The following is a 12348-nucleotide window of genomic DNA, read 5'->3' as shown; positions in this document are numbered from 1 at the left end:
ACTGCTAATGTCTACGTTCATTGTGTATTAAAGGTTTTATCCATGCAGCTCCATGGATGTAAATGTCCCGTAAATTGAGTCCAGTATTTTTCCAGCTTGGCATCAGTAGGGGGGACATTGCACCTATTAGAATTTAAACTGGGTGACAGGACCATAGGTAAGATTTATTATGCAGGAAACATCAGCCACAGAATTGACATAAAAGACAAATCTTAATTGCAAAAATATGGCAACAATGTCTTGTAAAGACAACATTACAGTTCATTTCTGGGCTGTACTGAATGGTGAATATGTATTGAATTTGTCACATTATTTTGGGGAAACACAAAAAATTGAAAAGCTTAGAACTTTTGTCTGTCCTCATGCTTTTAAAAGAATTGGCTGATTTTTCATATGTACTTATATGGAATTTTAAGAAATAGTGGCTGTGCCTTACAAATGCTTCCTTTTGTCTCTCTGAAGTATGCAAAACACTTTATTTCAGATAGAACAAGCTGTTTCATTTGAAGGAAGAGAACATTGGAAGGAAGAGGCTTGTATTAGCAGGGAGAACAAATATTTATGTTATAACCTGGACCAAAGCATTTGCATTGTGTTTTAGTTTGATTACCCACATTGTCTTCTCATTAACACCAGCAGCATCTGAATAGCTGGACTGCAATCTCCTCATCTGTCGGTCATGGAAACCACTGTGACCGGGGTGAGCCGCAATCAGAGCGAGCAGCCGCGGCGTGACAGGGCAGGAGCAGAAAGGGATATCCACACTGCTTCCTCAAAGGGCTTTGGGTTAAACTGCTTCCTCAAAGGGCTTTGGGCTAACAGCCTGCAGCTGGACAGCTGAGGCCATGGCTGGCCACAGCTTTGTCCTGACCACTGCCCATGGGGTCAAGTTCACCCTTGCAGTAGTGATTATCTCTATCTCAAGTGTGTCTTGGAGTGTGAGGCTTCCTGCTGAGGAGGTAAAACAGAGACGTACAGGAGAGAGGCTGAAACAAGAGTAAGGAGCAGAATCAGAGCTGAGCCACAGCCAGTTTTGTCCAAAGTGACTGAAGGGAGCTGCTGGAGTAAGCGCCTGAGAGGGCTCTGCAAAGCACAGAGCTCTTTATAGACTCCATTCTAGCTCATATGAAGTATTTTTAAAAACAATCTCATTTATTTTCTAATAATAGCTTTGTTTTTGAAAATTAACAGACTTTTATGTACTTTGGTGGGCTCTGGTCAGCTTTGTGGTGCCTCACTAATGTCAGGGGGATCCTTATTTTTCACCGAGTTTTTGCAAGGGAAAGAACTGGTCAAGGTGGGGTGTGTGTGTATAGGCTGGAACCCAAATTTTTGTAAGTCATATGTGACTCTGAGTGAGGGTGCAAATTACAAATGTGCAACTATTTCAATAGTTTTTAGGGTTTTTTCCATTTAAAAACAGCATGTTAGAGTTGTTCACCCCTGCTGAAACTTTTCCTCATTTATTCAGTGCTGAAAAATGGTGGAACCACATGTGCACGGCAATGGTAATTGAGGTTTCTTGAGGCAGAAATCAAAAGGTGAAAAAAGAGTGCCCTCTGACATGCACTCATAGGAGCTGAAATGAAAAACTCATGAAATATCAGTCAAGACATGAATATCGCTGAAGGTTCAAGGTAACAATAAGAGGAACAGCAAAAGGTCATCTTTAGTCAACTTAGTAGTAAGAGAAAGGGTGCTTTTCTGAAAGCATCAATATTTGTGGCCCTCCAGCCCCCACCCCAAACCCTCTAGAAAGGAAAATTAATGAATTGAGGATGAGATTTTTGCCTAACCAGTTATTTCAAGCGTCACACATGCATTTTACTTTATGAAAAAGGTAACAAAGCCTGCAAACAGCCTGAGACATCAGGTCTGAATCTCCCTGCTCTTACTTACCCACACCAAATTACCTAATAAATATAGTTTATTTGCTCTTAAAGTTTAATGGAGTTTGAGTTTCACACTGCCATGTTTTTTGCTTTTATTAATGAAATAAAAACAACTTGTGCTTTATCTTCTAGTAGAAGAACTTCTAAACTCAGTTGCAGTAAATGTCCAAAAGTTCCCTTGGTCTGTCAAAGCCCCTGAATACATTCAAAATTGTGGTGGAAAATGGAGATTTTTTGCAGTGTACAGGATGTTGTAACTCAAACTGAGTTAGAAATTTGAAACATCTCTGCATAGGTCTGACTGGAAAAATATCTGTGAAAAGAACAAGAAAAAGTTATTTTATTATTTTAAGATCTACCTCACACTGAGAGTTTTCACAGTGGTTTACTAGCTGCCTACCCCAGATGTAAAACAAAGTTTTCAGTCTTCCTCAGTTCAGTCTCTTAAATTTTCTCACAGTTCAATACATATGGTGTTTTATGCAAATAGATATGTATCTTAACTATTTTTTTACATCTGCCCTTGCAAATGGGCATATTTGACTTTAAATATGATAATTTCATGCTCAAGAAAATATTGTATATACAGATAATTAAAGTGAATAATGGGCCTGTTCTAATTCTGACTTCTAGGATTCCATACATGTGCAAATTAGAGACCACTTGAGGAGAAACATTTGCAATATTTTAATTAATTTTATAGGTTAAAACACAAGAATCATGGGGCATGTCTAGAAAGGTTATATGTGGATATTCTCAGTTCAGTCAGAGAGAAAAAGAGAGGGTTTTCTAACCAGGCAAGAGCCTGGGAGACAGTTGGGAAAGAATGTAAATAATTCTCTAATCTATCTTGTTGTTCACATTGTTTATAGATAGGTTCTGCCACCGTGCGTCATTCACTGCACACCAATGGTGTGAGATGTTTTTACTCTAAGACCAATGAAATTAGTCTGCATTATGTTATCTATAAATAGAGCGGTGCATTTGAAATAAATCAGAGTTCATTCTCTTTGCCTTTGACTTGGAGTCTTCTCATTCCCGTCCTGCTCTACAGCGACAGTCATATGCTTTCTCTAGCACTGCAAGCTTCTAACAGATTATTATCCCCACTGGTCCCATAAATAAATACATAATAATAATAATTCATATTGTTTCTTGGGCTTAAAATTTACTTGATATCATAAAATGGACATAAGCAAAGACAGTCCCTTCCACACAGAATCCAGTCTTTGGTGATGCTGTGTTTGCCTGAAGGAGCTAAGAGCCCTTTTGATATAGCCACCAGTTTCATTCTTTCCCCCACTTTCCTATGCTTGTCTGGTCTTTTCCATTGTTAAGACTTGCTCTGGTGAACCTGTAAGCTGCTTCTACCACAACTGCATCAGTGTTTTTCTCTGTACCAGCCTCTATATAAGAGTTGTCATTGTAGAGCTGGTCTGCAAAGCCAATGACCTCTCTCTAATATGTTATATTATGAACTTCTGGGGCATAGTCTGCAACTTGTTTGAGCCTCTACTAAATAGAAGAGTTGATTAAAAAAATAAATGCTAAATATGTAAGTAAAACAAAACAAATTTGATTTTGGTATGGTAAATGTGAAGGTAGTCCTACTGGAGGAGCACAAGGTTTGTGGGGTCACTGTTGAAGCCAAAGAGTTGTATGATGTGAAACACAAATGGCACAGAAATGAGGTGTAAGTGATTAGTGGAATTTGTTTCAAACTCTGTTATATGTTCTAGCAAAGGACATTGAACAAAATATGTACAGTGAAGTTCTCGTCCTTCAGCCAGGAAGGGATAAAAGGCTCAAACCCTTCACATACACCACAGGCAAGATGAAAGGGATCAACTAATGCTTTATGCCAGACTATTCCATCTGAAATCTGGTTTTAAGCTGTTCTGAAGTAACAAAAAGGAAAGAAGTATTTTTCTATACAAATTCCCAGAACATATTTAATCTAAATGCTTATGTGTAATTGTAATTTTCTGTTTTCACAGTCCTGCAGTTGCTACTTGTGAATTCACTGTACAAACCCATGGTCGATTCACTCATTCAGCTGCAGTCAAATAGTACACCATGATGTTGTATGGTCTGTCTTCTAAAAGGGAAAGTTTCAGCAAGGAAACCTAGTAAGATTTTTCATAAAGACATGCAGTTTCTTAATTTCCAAGAAAATAATAGTGTCCTCGGACCTGACAGCCTAGGGCACCCTCTTCTGCACTTCACCAGGCAAACTCTTAAAACTGCTGCTCTATACATATGAAATTGAATAGATTTCTGTAAACATCTTAAAACCAAGCGAAATAAAAGTACACCATCAATTAACACATTTGAAATTAAATTATAAGTAACTGAAATTAATTTCAAGGGGTTAAGGGATTTCAAGTTCAGATGGTATTTTAGTGCTGATCAGACATACTGTATTTACAGTTTCACCTAAATATGAAGTAAAGCTATATAGTAATATATAGTAATTAATTATAGTAATTCCATGTGGTAAAAACAATGAACATGATTATTAGGTGGTTCTGGGACTAAAATCCTCATCATTTCAGGCTGCTGCAGGAAAGGCTGAATTCAAGTTCCCTGAATAATGTGATTTACACGTCTTACTGAATCATTATTGTAATCTTCGGTTACAAATTGATTATTTAACTTGGTGAACCCTACAAGTTTTCTTTTCTTCCAAACAGATATTCATTTCACACCACTTCATTTTAGCAGTGCAGATTGAAACTTAAAAGGGAAAAATTCATCTACAGGTTACAGGTTATAGGAAATGTGAAAATGTTGTTTTACTGATATTAGAAGTAAATAAATTCAGTTTCTTTGTGGGTGCCTCCCAGGTAAACCTATGTCTGTCTGCTTCACTTTCTACCATGGCTGCCTCTGATTTCTTTTGTTTCATCTAGAGATTTATAGCTGCTTTTGCAGCAGAACAGGACTGGGAACAATCTAACCATCAGCTTATGTTTTTCTGTGAGTTCCTCAGTTTACCGAGTGTCATGGTTTAACTCCAGTTCAATTCCGTGTAGCTGCTCACTCACCTCCCCCTTGCTGGGATAGGGGAGAGAATCAGCATAGTGGAAGTGAGAAAACTCATGGGCTAAAGTAAAAACAGTTTAATAGGTAAAGCAAAAGCCATGCATTTAAGTAAAGCAAAACAAGGAGTTCATTACTGTGTTTACTCATAGGCAGGCAGGTGTTGACAGGACAAAAGCACATAGCCTCAAGCTGCACCAGGGGAGGTTCAGGTTGGACATTAGCAGGAATTTCTTCATGGAAAGGGTTGTTAGGCATTGGAATGGACTATCCAGGCAGAAGTCATCACTGTCCTTGGAGATGTTAAAGAAAGAACTGGATGTGGTACTTACTGCTGCAGTCCAGCTGACAAAATGGTGTTTGGTCAAAGATTGGACTCATTGATTATAGACATCTTTTCCAACATAAATGATTCTGTGATTCTATGTTCAGCCATGCCCAGGAAAGCAGGGCTGCATTAGACATAATGGTGACTTGGGAAGACAAATGCCATTACTCCAAAGATGTTCCCTTCAACCTTCTCCACCCAACTTTTCATGCTGAGAATGCAATATTGCATTCTACCACCCACTACAGGTGGGTGCTGTAGGGTCAGATGTCTCAGCTGTGTTCCCTCCCAGCTCCTTGTGCATCCCCACTCCACTCACTGGTGGGCTGGGGTGAGGGGGAGAAAAGGCTTTTGAATCTGTGAGCCCTCTTCAGCAATAATGAAATCTCTGAATTATCAAAACTGTTCAGCACAAATCCAAACTGTAGACCCATATCAGCTACTGTGAAGAAAGTTAACTCTCCCTCAGCCAAAACCAGCACACTGAGCAAGATAGCAAGAACAACAAAATTTTCTTGTGGAAGGAGAGTCTTTTTAGGTATCCAAGTCTTTTCAGGGAAGTTTTAGTTTATATCCTTTTTTTGTGTTTTCTGAGGAATCTTTACTCAACATTTTTAAGATATGTAACAACCCACAGGGGAATGGAATCAAATATAATGCTGTATTCATAAACCACAAAAAGTACTGATTAGCGAGAGAAAAAAAAAAATGTTTGATCAGATTGAAAAATGTACTATGAAACTGCAGAGATCTGAATTTTTAAAGGCCTATTACCATATTGCTGTGCTCAGGAAAATGACTACACATCAGTATACATTTTAATTAAAGCATAAAGTTTTAAGGCTAGATTCTATTGAGTTCTTACTCAGCATACCCAGAGGGCTCCCCTCCCTGTTTGATAAAACACGTGATTTTAGTGACCTGGAAACTTATACTTTTCTAACAATTGCAAACAGCTATTCCATAAAAGAGACCTCAAATATTAATTACCTATTCAGATTTATATATTTTGTATTAGCTTATTGTACATTTAGAGACCCTATAAAGATACTTGATTATTGATAGGCATATTTAACATTCAACTATGAAATTATGAGCCTGCTATATAAAAACTAAAGAAGTGGTGATCAAAAAAGCTCAAATGGATGATAGTATTAATATTTTTTGTGATTATTGCAAACACGTGTTCATCTGGGATCCTGTATATGTACACAAAAAGTATATTTTTCCCAGTTTTAATACATATAGATATTAAATATATGTGTATATATATATATATATGTATCTATATAAACAAGATTGGAAGTACACTTTTAGAATTTTTATGAAGGAGAATACAATAAGGTGTGTGCTCATCTTAGATTTAAGTGTCTAGTTTGTATATTGGGCAGGGAGATTGGTCTCTTTAGTCTCCCTACAAAATCAGCAGAGAAAATTAAATTTTTCCCAAGAGAAATCCAGAGTACTCTTTTCAACATGTTGGTCTGTATTAGTTTCCACACGGAACCTATTTCTCTCCTTTTGGCTAGGCAGGAGATAAGCCTCCCCCTGATGGGGAGATCCCTAAACATTCTGTGGTAGGAATGAGAGATGACTTTTGGGTTTTCAGTCTTCAGGTTGTTGTTTATTTTTCTCTTATTGGAAGATCTGCACACCGTCTACATCTCAGACTTAGTGTACAAAGGGAAGGCACCAAAAGTCACAAGACACACAGATTCAAGTTCTTTTAAAGCTATTTTGTCCAATTAACTCTTAGAATGTGCTTTATTTCTATCTTTCTACCAATAATTATTTTTCTGTCCACACAACATCTGCATTGTGGTTTTTTCTAACCAATCACCCTGTGCTCCCAACATTGCAGAAAATGGAGTAGATGAAAAAGAAGAAGGAGATCAGACAACACCCAAAATCCTCCATCTTGCTTCCTATCTACCTCCATACTAAAAACCAAAACTCTAAGTTTTTCGCCCTGTGATAAACTATACTACTATCTATTTCAAACATTCGTAGATTCCAATTCATCCCAAAGTCTTGGATGCTTTCTCCATGGATGAAGGTTAAAAGCAGTGTTCCCCTGCGGGTCAGGACTTCTCAGGACAGGCAGAGAAATATTCCCTGTGCCCTGGGTTCCAACAGTAGCTTCTGTTGAAGTAGTTGAACCTTCAGTAATTCATTCTGGTATCAAGGAGATGCTTTACACAGTACTTTGTTCAATAATAATAAACCACGAGCAGGGAGAGACGCATTTGGTCATCCATGAATGACTGATTGTCTGCCATGTTCCCATACAGCTTGCTTCACACAGTTTACAAATTGTTTTAGACAAACTTTCTTTTGAAGGGAAGAAAAAGGACAAATATCCTTATGAACTTGTTTGCCATGACCATTTTACATGAAATCCAGTTTGACAAGATCTGTAGGAATCTGTTTTGGGTCCTTTGTTTTTTTTTAGTTTTATTTTTTCTTTGACATTAAAAAAAAAAGAAAAAATAGAAAAGAAAAAAGATTTGAAATCTAGGATCACTGGGAACCACCCAATGCTGTCTCAGCTGAGGTGGGGTAGGCAGAGATGCTTCAGTTCCTTTAGCCAGTTCAGAGCTCCATGCCTCGGGCAGGCAGCACTGTCCTCTAAGGACTTTCCCCAAGTGTGTTTGTGAATGGGTCTAGTGGGACTCGACCTAGTGCTTTCACAAGTGAAGTTTTCAAAGCTTATTTCTCCATGATTTGTTTCAGTCTTGGCAAGGGTTAGGGGAAGAAATATCTAAATTTTTGTTGAAGTTTGTCAAAATAAAAGTACATCATGTTAAAAAACCTCTGAAGTTTGAAGACTACTTTTTTAAAAAAAAAAAGCTTAAAAGTGATTATTTTTATGTGGTTTTCTTGTAAACACTGTTCTCAGATGTTCTCCTCGGTGTCTGAGGCATGTTTGTACTGCCTTCTTCCCTCTTCATGTCCAAGATCATGACTTGGCCCTGACCCAATACATGAATGAGGTGTTCACCCTTCTCTTCATTCCCTAATAGTGAGTTTTGCATGGAAAAAAAGGACCATGGGAGCTGGTGAGAAACGCTGCTGTGATCCTACAGGTCCTTAATCCAAACACTGAAGGCACCACGACTACAAAGCACCATCTGTATTGCTTCTCTCTTGCTCGCATAGGAAAGCAACCCAGCTTACCTTACCTTATCCTGCTACCCATTCCTTTATGTACTGGAGTTAATTTAATGCTGCCATACTGCTCTATAATATTTCCTAATATTCCCAGAGGTCTCCACTTTTTATTCTTTTTTTTTTTGTCACATGGGTGCCTTGACCATTTTACTATAATTTTGCTCATTCACACTCATTCCTCTTCAGTAATTCTTGAATCCTTTGGTACTACTACACCTCAGACCACCCCTCCAGCTGCAAATACATGGCCTTAGGCCTTAGGAAGCAGGAGGTTGGCATATGACCCTCAGTGTCTTTGTCCAGTGGTTCACCTGGGCTATTCTGGTCGTAGCTTCATTTCAATAGTGTGATTGCTGAATCTCCTGGAGAAGGCAGCTAAATGAACAGTGAAAGCTGATAGTCATGAGTAACCTGTACACTGAAGTGTTTCTGTAACTTTTAAATTGGATAATTTTAGAGAATGAATAGATCACTTTCCCACTGCACTGCTCCCAAGAATGGGGGAAATAAGGTCTGCAGATTGAATTGTTTAGTGTGAGCAGTTTATTCAACCAGGCCCAATTATGTTTGGCAACATTTTGGAGAAAATTATTCTCTGTTCTTTCTTTAACTGTACTTAAATCTTCATTTTCCAGTCTATCCTATATTGAAAGGTGAAAGAAAGGAGACTGGGATAAGATGCTTCTCAAAAATGTTTTTGAAAACAGCTTATGGAATGAAAATCTTGAAAATTCTCTTTTTTTTACCCCAGAGCATCGAAGTTGCTAATCTCAAAGTAAAGAAAAAATCCCAAACCAAGTAGAGATAGTGCACCTTTCCTCTAACACTGTACAAACCTTCAGAAAGGACTGTGTGAACACATATGTGCCCCAGTTAATCAATTTTAAATTTCTTTTACTGAGAATTTTGTAGTGGTGCTGGCAGGCATTCTGGTGCATGTTCAGCAAGGAGCATGGAGAGTACTCTGGCATCCTCATGAGTGGGCTGAGGATAAGGTACAATTTAAGGAAGAAAAAACAAATTTTTCATCTGCTTTCTGTATTGCAAGTTGCACATGCTTCTTGGACCCCATCTTCTCTTCTTCAGAATGTGGAATATTTATTCTCCTCTCTGCACATTTTTCTGCATTTCTGCTTCCACAAGATTTTTCCCATCCATTAGGCCTTCTGTGTAAAAAAAAAAAAAAAAAAAAAAAAGGGGACAAAAAGAGAGATAAAGTTATTTCATTTGATACTTGATACCTGCAGCAGGAATACAGGAGAACCTAAACCAGACACTCTTATTCAGACTCAGATAATCAATTCATGGATTCTGACCTAATTATACTGAAACCAACCACATGCCCATTGCATGGACTTACAGCCACACACCCAGTAACTGACTCCTGAAGCCTGGAAAGAGCTAATCTGCAGCTGAGCTGAAGGTTGCCAAAAACTGAAATGATTTATTCAATATTTGTTGCTTAAATAATGAATTCGCTTAAATAATAGCATAGAATTTCCACAGCACCATACATATTCAAAACAGTGTCCAAACAGGAACTGTTTAATTAATTCTTACAGTACCCCCTATGAAGTAGTTAAGTAAGTTAATGGGAGTTCACAGGCTCTCAGGATTGATTAGAGCAGGCAAGCAAGGAAGTGTTTTGCTCTGGCTGATGATGTGAAAGGATGGATGAATGAAGTGGGAGGGAAAGATTCGGCTCTTAGAGCTCTCAAATTTGCAAGACAGTCTTTCAGGAATTGAAATTACTGTCATCAATATTAAATTAAAACTGTCCTTTAAGAGTCACTCACATTATATTTGGATTTTTTACTTTATTCCTGGTGAAATTATAATATTTATTTTTTTCATCAGAGTTAGTGCTATTATATTTTAATGATTATTTAGCCTTATTCCCCAAAAGGAATATTTTGTTTATCATATGGACAGCAGGCTGTGAGTGGTGCTGATAACTATTCTTTCTCTTTGGCAGCTTTTAGACAAAACGGTAGCAAAGACACTATCACTCAGCAGTGGTGATGGGAGTTCAACATTTTAATTGGTGTCCATCCCTGAAATGCAATAAAAAGAAAAATAAAAATAGAAAAATATAGAACTTGAAATTAATTAAATATAAAAAATGATTCAAAGTAAAAGAATAATTTCCCTTTTTACCCTAGATTTTAAGCCTATCAGTTTAGTTTAAGAGCTTAAGAGGGTATAAGGGTTCTATATGAAAAAGACAAATGATGGGGCTCCTGAAATGATCAGAATATTGGTAAAAGTAAAGTAATATAAAACAAAATTTTACTGATTCTTGGCTGCAGTCAAGTCCCACTCAGCAGCCAAGAGCTGTGTGACCCTGTGTCCTGCTCTCCAGCTGGACTGACTGCCACTATTATCCATGGACATAGTGGAAAAAATTCTGTGGGTAAGATGCTTTTAAGAAGATACCTGCTGAGAACCATGGCATTAGACTTTCTTAGAGAGCTCTTCAGCATCTGAAACCTGTGATGGAAGAAAAGACAGAGGGTAATCTGCAAAAGCAGGTTATTTAAAGAATGATCGTTCCTGCTTTCAAACCTGACATCACAGATTAGTGATCTGTTTCAGAAGCTCAAAGACATGGCTCCTGCTTTCCCCTCCTAGTTTCCTTTTCAAGGAGAAATGTTTTAGTGTAGAGGTTACTTAGTAACTCAAAGAACCTCTACAAATAAAAATGATGGAAGGTTGTTTTTTTCCTATTTGAAGAAATTGCCTGAAGCAAAGCATTTTTTGTCGTGTTTGGAACTCATATGCACATTAAATTGCTGACACTCCATTCCATTTCTTTTATTTCAATCCCTGCTATTTTCTATTTCTGTTTCTTTTATTATTTTTTTTTACCTGAATCACACCATTTAAAGAAGTCCATTAGCAGACATCTTTTGATAGTCTTTATTTTCTGCTACCTTAGCAAAAATAACTCTCAAGTTAATTCCACCTCCTGCAGCTTGAAACTGGTGATTAACATTTTCTGGAGATCTATAGAAAAAAAAAAAAAAAGCCCCTGAAAAGCAGGATATGTTGATGCATTATGCAAATATTTAAATAGGATTTTGGTAGATGTGTATCTAAGTTTTGTGGGGTGAGAGCTGAAGTGTAACAGTTTGATTCTCTGCTGTGCTGGTTATTGCGATGTCACAAGGCAAAACACCTTGATATAAGGGTATAAAATATAAAAGATATATTAGAGGGTAACAAGTGCCACTTTTTTTACACCCATGAAAACGGCTACAAAAGGTGCAAACTAAAAGGCAAAATTTATTTTCCATCCCTGAGAGCTAAATTCTGGGACCAGGGAAGATTGGATCATAGTCTCCACCTTCCCTCACAAAAAGGACATGATGAATTTTTTTTAATCATTAGAAATGGTTTCACTTAGAGGAAAGAGGGATGAAATAATGTTCTGCATCCCATTCTAACCGTGTCATCAGACAGGAAATGGGTACACTGTGGACAAAGGTCCTGTTCTGTACATATTCTGCTCTGAGATTTGTTGCATACAGTGTTCTATAATTGCAATTTTGACTGAGAAAAAATTATAGAAAAGGTATCAATGCCTTGATCTGATCTAGGGACTTGAGGTAAATAAATATTTTCACAGCATTTGGTAGAGAAGGGGTGATGGTTGGCATTTAAAGAAGCAGCAGAAGCAAGTATTGCCTTGTTTAGGACTATAAAGTCATTTATACATTAAAGGTAATTATCATGCCAGTTCCTTTATGGAATGAAAACCATCACTATATTTAATACACAGGAAAGTATTGAATACCAAATGTTATTTATAATTAATTTTTAGCTATTGATTGTCTTCAGAAAACAACAACAACAACCAAACCAAATAAAATCAATCAAAACCAGAAAAAATGAGCTTGCTAAGCTCACTTCCAG

General features: G+C 37.4%; 1 long non-coding RNA gene across 1 annotated transcript; it reads right to left on the bottom strand.

The window, feature by feature from the left end:
- Nucleotides 1–9237: 9237 nt before the first annotated feature.
- On the bottom strand, nucleotides 9238–11549 carry LOC137472009 (uncharacterized). Its single transcript, XR_010997965.1, has 3 exons — nucleotides 11367–11549; nucleotides 10870–10923; nucleotides 9238–9599 (listed from the first exon to the last, which is right to left on the bottom strand). It is a non-coding gene; the product is annotated as an uncharacterized lncRNA (long non-coding RNA).
- Between the last annotated feature and the right edge of the window lie 799 nt (nucleotides 11550–12348).

This window comes from Anomalospiza imberbis, chromosome 3 (assembly GCF_031753505.1).
Source record: "Anomalospiza imberbis isolate Cuckoo-Finch-1a 21T00152 chromosome 3, ASM3175350v1, whole genome shotgun sequence".
Lineage (NCBI taxonomy): Eukaryota > Metazoa > Chordata > Aves > Passeriformes > Viduidae > Anomalospiza > Anomalospiza imberbis.
The sequence above is the reverse complement of the archived record's forward strand: the minus strand, read 5'-3'. Positions and strand labels throughout refer to the sequence as shown.